The sequence below is a fragment of the Tachyglossus aculeatus genome, chromosome 21 (genome assembly GCF_015852505.1).
Source record: "Tachyglossus aculeatus isolate mTacAcu1 chromosome 21, mTacAcu1.pri, whole genome shotgun sequence".
Classification (NCBI taxonomy): domain Eukaryota; kingdom Metazoa; phylum Chordata; class Mammalia; order Monotremata; family Tachyglossidae; genus Tachyglossus; species Tachyglossus aculeatus.
The window spans coordinates 33,837,757-33,847,997 of NC_052086.1; the positions used below are offsets into that span (position 1 = coordinate 33,837,757).

The following is a 10,241-nucleotide window of genomic DNA, read 5'->3' on the forward strand; positions in this document are numbered from 1 at the left end:
ATAATGTTGGCATTTGTTAAGTGCTTACTATGTGTCGAGCACTGCTGTAAGTGCTGGAGTAGATACAGGGTAATCAGGGTAATCCAAGCACTTAGTACAATGCTCTGCACACAGTAAGCGCTCAATAAATACGATTGAATGAATGAATCAGGTTGTCCCACGTGGGGCTCACAGTCTCAATCCCCATTTTACAGATGAGGTAACCGAGGCACCAAGAAGTTAAGTGACTTGCCCAAAGTCACACAGCTAAGTGGCAGAGCCAGGATTAGAACTCATGACCTCTGACTCCTAAACCTGTGCTCTTTCCACTAAGCCCTGCTGCTTCTCTATTGAACCCCCATTGGATACTGGGCACCATAATGGGAGAAGCTGGAAGGGCTGGAATTGGCTTTTTATTTCCTCTAAGATTTTCAACTTCCTCTTATTTGTCTTTCAGAAGGGCATGCAGCCGAGAAGAAATGTTGCTAGCTCCTTGTGGGCGGGGATCGTGTCTACCAACAGGACTGTACTGAACTCTCCCAAGTGTTTAGTACAGTGCTCTGCATGCAGTAAGCAGTCAATCAGTACCATTGATTGATAAATGTGCACGCTATTCACCGTGGAGGCTTCAACAGGAGGAGGAATTTCAATGGTTTAATCCTCGTCCATTCCGTTTCAAGATGCCGGGCGTTTTTGAAAGCCCAATGAGCCATCTCAACTATCACAAATAATGCCACTTTTATCGTCTTTCTTTAAAAACAGTGATAGCCTTGGTTTCTTCCCAAATGATGGTTGCTGGTTTGGGGATGAGAAGCAGCATGGCCTAGTGGAAAGAGCCCGGGGTGGGAGTCAGAGGACCTGGGTTCTACTCCCGGCTCCGCCACTTGTCTGCTGCGTGACCTTGGGCAAGTCACTTTTTTTTTTAATGGCATTTATTAAGCGCTTACTATGTGCAAAGCACTGTTCTAAGCGCTGGGAAGGTTACAAGGTGATCAGGTTGTCCCACGGAGGGCTCACAGTCTTAATCCCCATTTTACAGATGTGGTCGCTGAGGCCCAGAGAAGTTAAGTGACTTGTCCAAAGTCACACAGCTGGCAAGTGGCGGAGCCGGGATTTGAACCCATGACCTCTGACTCCAAAGCCCAGGCTCTTTTCCACTAAACCACGCTGCTTCTCTAACTTGGGCAGTTACCCCACCTGGAAAATGGGGATTAAGACTATGAGCCCTATGTGGGACAGGGACTGTCCCTCTTTTAGACTGTGAGCCCACTGTTGGGTAGGGACTGTCTCTAGATGTTGCCAACTTGTACTTCCCAAGTGCTTAGTACAGTGCTCTGCACACAGTAAGCGCTCAATAAATATGATTGATTGATTGACTGATTGACTGTGTCTGACCTGATTTGTTTATGTCCACTCCAGTGCTTAGTACAGTGCCTGGCACATAACAGCATGGCTCAGTGGAAGTCTTGGGAGTCAGAGGCCATGGGTTCTAATCCCATCTCCGCCACTTGTCAGCTGTGTGACTTTGGGCAAGTCACTTCACTTCTCTGTGCCTCAGTTCCCTCATCTGTAAAATGGGCATTAAGACTGTGAGCCCCACGTGGGACAATATGGTTACCTTGTATCCCCTCAATCAATCAATCAATCAATTGTATTTATTGAGCGCTTACTATGTGCAGAGCACTGTACTAAGCGCTTGGGAAGTACAAATTGTCAACACATAGAGACAGTCCCTACCCAACAGTGGGCTCACAGTCTAAAAGGGGGAGACAGAGAACAGAACCAAACATACCAACAAAATAAAATAAATAGGATAGAAATGTACAAGTAAAATAAATAAATAAATAAATAAATAAATAAATAGAGTAATAAATATGTACATGGGGGGATGGAGAGGGGGACGAGGGGGAGAGGAAGGAAGGGGCTCAGTCTGGGAAGGCCTCCTGGAGGAGGTGAGCTCTCAGCAGGGCCTTGAAGGGAGGAAGAGAGCTAGCTTGGCGGATGGGCAGAGGGAGGGCATTCCAGGCCCGGGGGATGACGTGGGCCGGGGGTCGATGGCGGGACAGGCGAGAGCGAGGGACAGTGAGGAGATTAGTGGCGGAGGAGCGGAGGGTGCGGACTGGGCTGGAGAAGGAGAGAAGGGAGGTGAGGTAGGAGGGGGCGAGGGGATGGACAGCCTGGAAGCCCAGGGTGAGGAGTTTCTGCCTGATGCGCAGATTGATTGGTAGCCATTGGAGGTTTTTGAGGAGGGGAGTAATATGCCCAGAGCGTTTCTGGACAAAGATAATCCGGGCAGCAGCACGAAGTATGGATTGAAGTGGAGAGAGACATGAGGATAGGAGATCAGAGAGAAGGCTGGTGCAGTAGTCCAGACGGGATAGGATGAGAGCTTGAATGAGCAGGGTAGCGGTTGGGATGGAGAGGAAAGGGCGGATCTTGGCAATGTTGTGGAGCTGAGACCGGCAGGTTTTGGTGACGGCTTGGATGTGAGGGGTGAACGAGAGAGCGGAGTCGAGGATGATACCAAGTTTGCGGGCTTGTGAGATGGGAAGGATGGTAGTGCCGTCAACAGAGATGGGAAAGTCAGGGAGAGGACAAGGTTTGGGAGGGAAGACAAGGAGCTCAGTCTTCGACATGTTGAGCTTTAGGTGGCGGGCGGACATCCAGATGGAGATGTCCTGAAGGCAGGAGGAGATGCGAGCCCAGAGGGAGGGGGAGAGAGCAGGGGCAGAGATGGAGATCTGGGTGTCATCAGCGTAGAGATGATAGTTGAAGCCGTGGGAGCGAATGAGGTCACCAAGGGAGTGAGTGTAGATTGAGAACAGAAGGGGACCAAGCACTGAACCTTGGGGAACCCCCACAGTAAGAGGATGGGAGGGGGAGGAGGAGCCTGCAAAAGAGACTGAGAAAGAACGACCGGAGAGATAAGAGGAGAACCAGGAGAGGACGGAGTCTGTGAAGCCAAGGTCAGATAGCGTGTTGAGGAGAAGGGGGTGGTCCACAGTGTCAAAGGCAGCTGAGAGGTCGAGGAGGATTAGGACAGAGTATGAGCCGTTGGATTTGGCAAGCAAACCATCAGCGCCTAGAACAGTGCTTTGCACATAGTAAGTGCTTAATAAATACCATTATTATTATTATAGTGCATAACAAATACCACAATTAATGCAGAGTGATGCTGCCTACTGGATACTTACCCTAACCATGACACTTCACTCTTGCCCTTATTTGGGTCTTCTTAAACTCCCACTGAATTGGGATAGGAAGAGTATAAAGTTAGAGAGGCCCATTGTGGGGAGGGAATGTGTCTGTAATATTGTTATTTTATACTCTTCCAACCACTTCGTATAGTGCTCTGCACACAGTACGCACTCAATAAACACCATTGATTAATGGCTTGATTACAATTGCTACTAGACTGGCTGAGATCCTTGCTCTGGAATGAAATGGATGGCATGGTTTCTTGAACCTTAAACTTACTCTCAGCACACACTAAGGAAAGGCTCGGTTGTAGAAAACAATCAATAAATTTTGTCATCTAGAGGTCTGAGATTAAAGGTTACAGAGAAGCAGCAAGGCCTGGTAAAAAGAACATAGGACTAGTTAATAACTGAGTTCTAATCCCTGTTTTACTGCTTGCCTGCTGTGTGACCTTAGGTCAGGCATTTAATTTCCCTGGGCCTCAGTTGCAGCATCTGTGAAATAGGGGTGAAATACCTGTTCTCTCTCCCCACTTTGGCTTTGAGCCCTATGTGAGACAGGGACTGTGTCTGAACTGATTGAATTGTATCTACCTCACCCTAAGCACAGCGCTTGGCACCAGGTAAGGGTTTGACAAAACCATAGTCATTGTCATTTTCACATAATATCAATAGATCCCTAAGAAAGAGAAAAATGTAGTTTTTTTCTGTAGTTCTGTAGTTTTTTCTGAACTGTAGTTTACAGTTCAGCAAGATCTTGCTGTTACTTTTTGAGAATTAAGGCTATTAGACTTGCCAGGATTCTTAAGGAAAATCCCCACACCCAGTGAATAGACTATTAGTTTTCATTACTCTCTAGTTGGTTCACACCTCCATATTAAGTGTCTAAGCGCCCCTTAGAGAAAAGTTGGGCCTTAGAAAATGCATTATCTTTCCTTGCAATTCTACCTTAGTTGTCTTACTACTTACTGTCCGCCAAAGCCTTTCCCCAGCACCTGGTATTGGGAACAAAACTCAAGAGACAGTGTCACATAAAAAAAATAATAATAATAATAATGATGATGATGGCATTTGTTAAGCGCTTACTATGTGCAAAGCACTGTTCTAAGCACTGGAGAGGTTACAAGGTGATCAGGTTGTCCCACAGGGGGCTCACAGTCTTCATCCCCATAGTATAAAGACTAATATTCGCCTTTAAGCGGCTCACTACCTAATTAAAACATGGTTTCAGAAACCCCGGCCAGATTCCATTCATCAAGCCTATGTAGGACAGTTATAAATTCCCACTCCACGCTTTTCTTACCTGAACTAATGCTCCTCATCAATCTATATTCCCCCTCTACAGCTTTGCTCTCCTTTCAAGTTTTGTCCCCATTGCAGCGCCAACCTGCAATCTTCCTGAAATGGCAAAGTGGAATCAGATCCTCCAGTATTTTGGAGAGAAATGTGTCATTTCTTTTATACTGTGATATACTGTACTTTTATACAGCTTTTAGACTGTGAGCCCACTGTTGGGTAGGGACTGTCTCTATATGTTGCCAACTTGTACTTCCCAAGCGCTTAGTACAGTGCTCTGCACACAGTAAGCGCTCAATAAATACGATTGATTGATTGATTGATTTCAGATGTGTGCAATTGCGTGAAGCAAAGATGGGGGCATGTTCATTTAGGAATGGTCTATCATCAGTATCCTAAAAATGCTCATTGGGGGCAGAGCACTGTACTGAGCTCTTGGGAACATGTAATAGAAGAAAAATACCACCTTGACTGTATGTAACACTTTTTTATTTCCAAAATGCTTTCACTTTAAGCCATTTTTCTCCTCAGACCTACCCAGTGAGGTAGAGAAAGGCAAATATCCCCATTTGGCAGAAGGAGAAACTGAGATATAAAAAGATTGTCAGTCAGTCACTTGTATTTATTGAGCTTTCATTATAATAATAAAAACAATAATAATTATGGTATTTGTTAAGCTCTTACTATGTGCCAAGCACTGGGGTAATACTAGGTAATCAGGTTGTCCCACGTAGGGTTCACAGTCTTAATCCACATTTTACAGATGAGGTAACTGAGGCACAGAGACGTTAAATGACTTGCCCAAAGTCACACAGGTGACAAGCGGTGGAGTCGGGATTAGAACCCATGACCTCTGACTCCCAAGCCTGTGCTCTTCCCGCTAAGCCATGCTGCTTCTCTGTGCAGAGCACTTTACTAAGTGCTTGGGAGAGTACAATATAGCAATAAACAGACACATTCCCTGCCCACCGCGAGCTTACAGAGGATTAAGCGATTTGCCCAAAGTCACACGGCATGTAAGGGACAGAGCTGGTACTATGGCTCAGTGGAAAGAGCCCGGGCTTTGGAGTCAGAGGTCATGGGTTCGAATCCTGGCTCTGCCACATGTTTGCTGTGTGACCTTGGGCAAGTCACTTAACTTCTCTGAGCCTCAGTTACCTCATCCGTAAAATGGGGATTAAGACTGTGAGCCCCACGTGGGACAACTTGATCACATTGTATCCCCCCCAGTGCTTAGAACAGTGCTTTGCATGTACTAAGCGCTTAACAAATGCCATTATTATTATTATTATTACTAGAATCCAGATCCTCTGACTCCCCGAATCGTGTTCTTACCAACCTGCCCTTAAGGATCTTGCAGTCTAAAAGGAGAGTCAGGCAGATGACAGGAGTAGCTATACAACAAGAACAAGGAGGAAAATATAACTAGTAGTGTGAAAAACCCCTCTCAGAGTCACAACTGGAGAGCTTCCAGTACTCTACCAGTCTCGACTGTGGGAGGGAGAGTCAAGCAAAGCCCTTCCCATTCCATTCCTAGCTTGGGCAGTGGCTAGTGAGTGGAAGGCAATCTGCTACATCAAAACTCCCTTTTAATAATAATAATAATAATGATGATGGCATTTATCAAGCGCTTACTATGTGCAAAGCACTGTTCTAAGCGCTGGGGAGGTGACAAGGTAATCAGGTTGTCCCACGGGGGGCTCCCAGTCTTCATCCCCATTTTCCAGATGAGGTAACGGAGGCCCAGAGAAGTGAAGTGACTTGCCCAAAGTCACCCAGCTGACAAGTGGCGGAGTTGGGATTTGAACCCATGACCTCTGACTCCAAAGCCCGGGCTCTTTCCACTGAGCCACGCTGCTTCTCGTGCTGGGCAGGAGTGGCACAGGAGAGAGCCGAGGACATATCTATTCTATTTATTTTATTTTGTTAGTATATTTGGTTTTGTTCTCTGTCTCCCCCTTTTAGACTGTGAGCCCACTGTTGGGTAGGGACTGTCTTTATATGTTGCCAATTTGTACTTCCCAAGCGCTTAGTACAGTGCTCTGCACATAGTAAGCGCTCAATAAATACGATTGATGATGATGATGATGATGGAGACTCAGGTTTACTGCGCGGAGGACGTCGATGGTAAACCACTTCTGTATTTTTACCGAAAAAACCCCATGGATCCACTACCAGACCGAGTGCAGATGGAGGTGGAACATTCTGGGAGAGATGTGTCCGTGGTGTCCCGTTGGGTTGGCGACGACTCGAAAGCATAAGACAAGACAAGTGTGAAAAATGAGCAAAGAATACATGAAATGGAACATATCTGCTAATTCTGTTGTATTCCTCAAGTGTTTAGTACAGTACTCTGCATTCATTCATTCAATCATATTTATTGAGCACTTACTGTGTGCAGAGCACTGGACTAAGCCCTTGGGAAGTACAAGTCAGCAACCTATAGAGATGGTCCCTACCCAACAACGGGCTCACAGTCTAGAAGGGGGAGACAGACAACAAAACAAAACTTGTGGACCGGTGTCAAAATCGTCAGAACAAATAGAATTATAGCTATATGCACAGCATTAACTAAATAGAATAGTAAGTATGTACAGGTAAAATAAATAGAGTAATAAATCTATACAAATATATATACAGGTGCTGTGGGGAGGGGAAGGAGGTAGGGTTGGGGGGATGAGGAGGAGAAGAGCAAAAAGGGGGCTCAGTCTCAGCCCATAGTAAGCACTCAGTAAGTACCTTTGAGTGACTGAAATGAATGGACCCAGGAGTGTGAAGGAGGTTTATGGCTTGACCTCTAGACTGTAAGCTCCTTGCGGTCAGGAAACATGTCTACCACTCTGTTATATTGTACTCTCAATCAATCAATCAATCAGTCGTATTTATTGAGCGCTTACTGTGTGCAGAGCACTGTACTAAGCACTTGGGAAGTCCAAGTTGGCAACATATAGAGACAGTCCCTACCCAACAGTGGGCTCACAGTCTAGAAGGGGGAGACAGAGAACCGAACCAAACATATTAATCAAAATAAAATAAATAGAATAGATATGTACAAGTAAAATAAATAAATAAATAGAGCAATCAATCAATCAATCATTTATTGAGCACTTACTGTGTGCAGAGGACTGTACTAAGCACTTGGGAAGTATATGTACAAACATATATACATATATACAGGTGCTGTGGGGAAGGGAAGGAGGTACGGTGCACTTAGTACAGTGCTCGGCATATAGTAAGCACTCAATAAATACCACTGGTTAATTGACCCGATCATAGAGATGGGGAGTAGTTGGGGATGAACTGCAGACTTCAACAAAGTGAAAAGCCTCCGAAAACAGGGCACCCATCATGGTACGGGGGGAGTCCTATAGTGCTTTGGTTGCGACAATATCTATTCTATTTATTTTATTTTGTTAGTATGTTTGGTTTTGTTCTCTGTCTCCCCCTTTTAGACTGTGAGCTCACTGTTGGGTAGGGACTGTCTCTATATGTTGCCAATTTGTACTTCCCAAGCGCTTAGTACAGTGCTCTGCACATAGTAAGCGCTCAATAAATACGATTGATGATGGTGATGACAATAGATACCACCCTTTGTGTTCCAAGATCACGTAGCTGGGAAAGTATTAACTGTAATTGGCCAGCTCCATACACAGCCCAAAATCCTGTCCGTACGGGATTCTTGTCATCCCTTCGTGGTTTAGATGGCTGAGGCTATTTACAGCTTCAATGTAGCCTAGTAGAAAGAGCACAGGTTTGGAAGGCAAGGGACCTGGGTTCTAATCCCAACTCCGCCACTCAGCTGCTGAATGATCTTGGGCAAGTCATTCCATTTTTCTGGCCCTCAGTTTCTTCATCTGTAAAATGGTGATTCAGTTCTCATCCCCCTCTTCCCTTAGCATGGAGCCCTGTGTGGGTCAGGGACTGCGTCCAACCTGGTTATCTGTGTCTACCCCAGAGCATAGTACAGTGCTTGGCATTTAGTAAGCACTTAATAAATACCAGAATTATTATTATCATTCCTCCTTGTCTCAAGGGCTTTGGAAAACCTTTTCTCCAAATAAACCACCCCATCCCTAATTGCTGCATGCTCTGATGATCTTTCTGCTGCTGCTGTACTGCAGTCTCTCAGCAATCAACATCTAGACTTCCCTTCTCACAAGCAACAGGCACTGATCCTTGTTCTGGCTCTGCACACAGTAAGCGCTCAATAAATACGATTGATTGATTGATTGATTGATTGGCTTCTCCAGCCACATACTACCCCAAAGCTCAGAGGTGTTTTCACTACTTTCATTCATTCATTCAATCGTATTTATTGAGTGCTTACTATGTGCTGAGCACTGTACTAAGTGCTTGGGAAGTACAAATCGGCAACATATAGAGACGGTCCCTACCCAACAACGGGCTCACAGTCTAGAAGGGGGAGACAGACAACAAAACAAAGCAAGTAGACAGGTGTCAATACCATCCAAATAAATAGAGTTAGAGCTATATACACATCATTAATAAAATAAATGTAGTAAATATGTACAAATAAAATAAACCGAGTAATAAATATGTACAATATATACAAGTGCTGTGGGGAGGGGAAAGGGGTAGGGCGGGGGAGGGTGATGGGAAGGGGAGAAGGAGGAGGAGACGATAAAGGGGGTGTTTAGTCTGGAACCTCACTATTTCTAAACCATGCTTATTGACTGGGGAGCTCTGCTTTCTTAACTTCTCTGTTGGAGTCTCTAAAACTAACAGCCCTGAATTTGAGGGCTCCCCGCCCCCCACAGCACCTGTATATATGTATATATGTTTGTACATATTTATTACTCTATTGATTTATTTATTTTACTTGTACATATCTATTCTATTTATTTTATTTTGTTAGTATGTTTGGTTTTGCTCTCTGTCTCCCCCTTTTAGACTGTGAGCCCACTGTTGGGTAGGGACTGTCTCTATATGTTGCCAACTTGTACTTCCCAAGCGCTTAGTACAGTGCTCTGCACACAGTAAGCGCTCAATAAATACGATTGATTGATTGATTTAGAATTAGAGTGCTTACCTTCCACTCACTTTTCTCCAAACCTCCCGTATCTCACTTGCCTCTGTGTCCTCTTGATCACCCTTTAGGAGCTTCCTTTCTTTACTTTTCCCTCCTTTTTAATTGAACTGACTTGCTGGGTGTATTTTTTCTTTGTTGAATTTTTGGTTTATGGTACTTAGGACAGGCAGCCGTTGAGAACTTGACTCAAACCATCCAAAAATGAGAAAAGGACAATGAGGGGGAAGAGGAGAGGGACAGACCTAGGTGCAGCCATCTGCTCTTTTATGGACCAGAATGAGGCACCCTCTTTTAGCATTTAGGTGAGAGGGGGGAGCGAAGACCCTTGGTTATTAGAGTGCTTCTTGCACCCTCTTCCATGACTAATAGTGCTAATTCAGGTCTGCCTTCCCATTTAGAATGTAAGCTCCTTGTGGGAAGGTTTCATGTCACTTCTTTTGCCTGCCTTTCCTAAGCATCTATGACAGTGGCCCACACCAAGTGGGCACTCAGTAAATGCTGCTTCACATAATTTAATGGATAGAGCACGGGCTGGGAGTCAATAGGTCATGGGTTCTAATCCCAACCCTGCTGTGTGACCTTGAACAAGTCGCTTCACTTCTCTGTGCCTCACCTGATCTGTAAAATGGGGATTGAGACTGTGAGCCCCACATGGGGACTGTGTCCAACCCGACTTGTTTGTATCCACCCCAGTGCTTACTACAGTGCCTGGCTCATAG

General features: G+C 45.2%; 1 non-coding gene across 1 annotated transcript; it reads left to right on the forward strand.

Moving 5' to 3' along the window:
- The first annotated feature begins 5,913 nt into the window (after window positions 1-5,913).
- Window positions 5,914-6,051, forward strand: LOC119943066. Its single transcript, XR_005455550.1, has one exon. It is a non-coding gene; the product is annotated as a small nucleolar RNA SNORA7 (small nucleolar RNA).
- The last annotated feature ends 4,190 nt before the right edge of the window (window positions 6,052-10,241 follow it).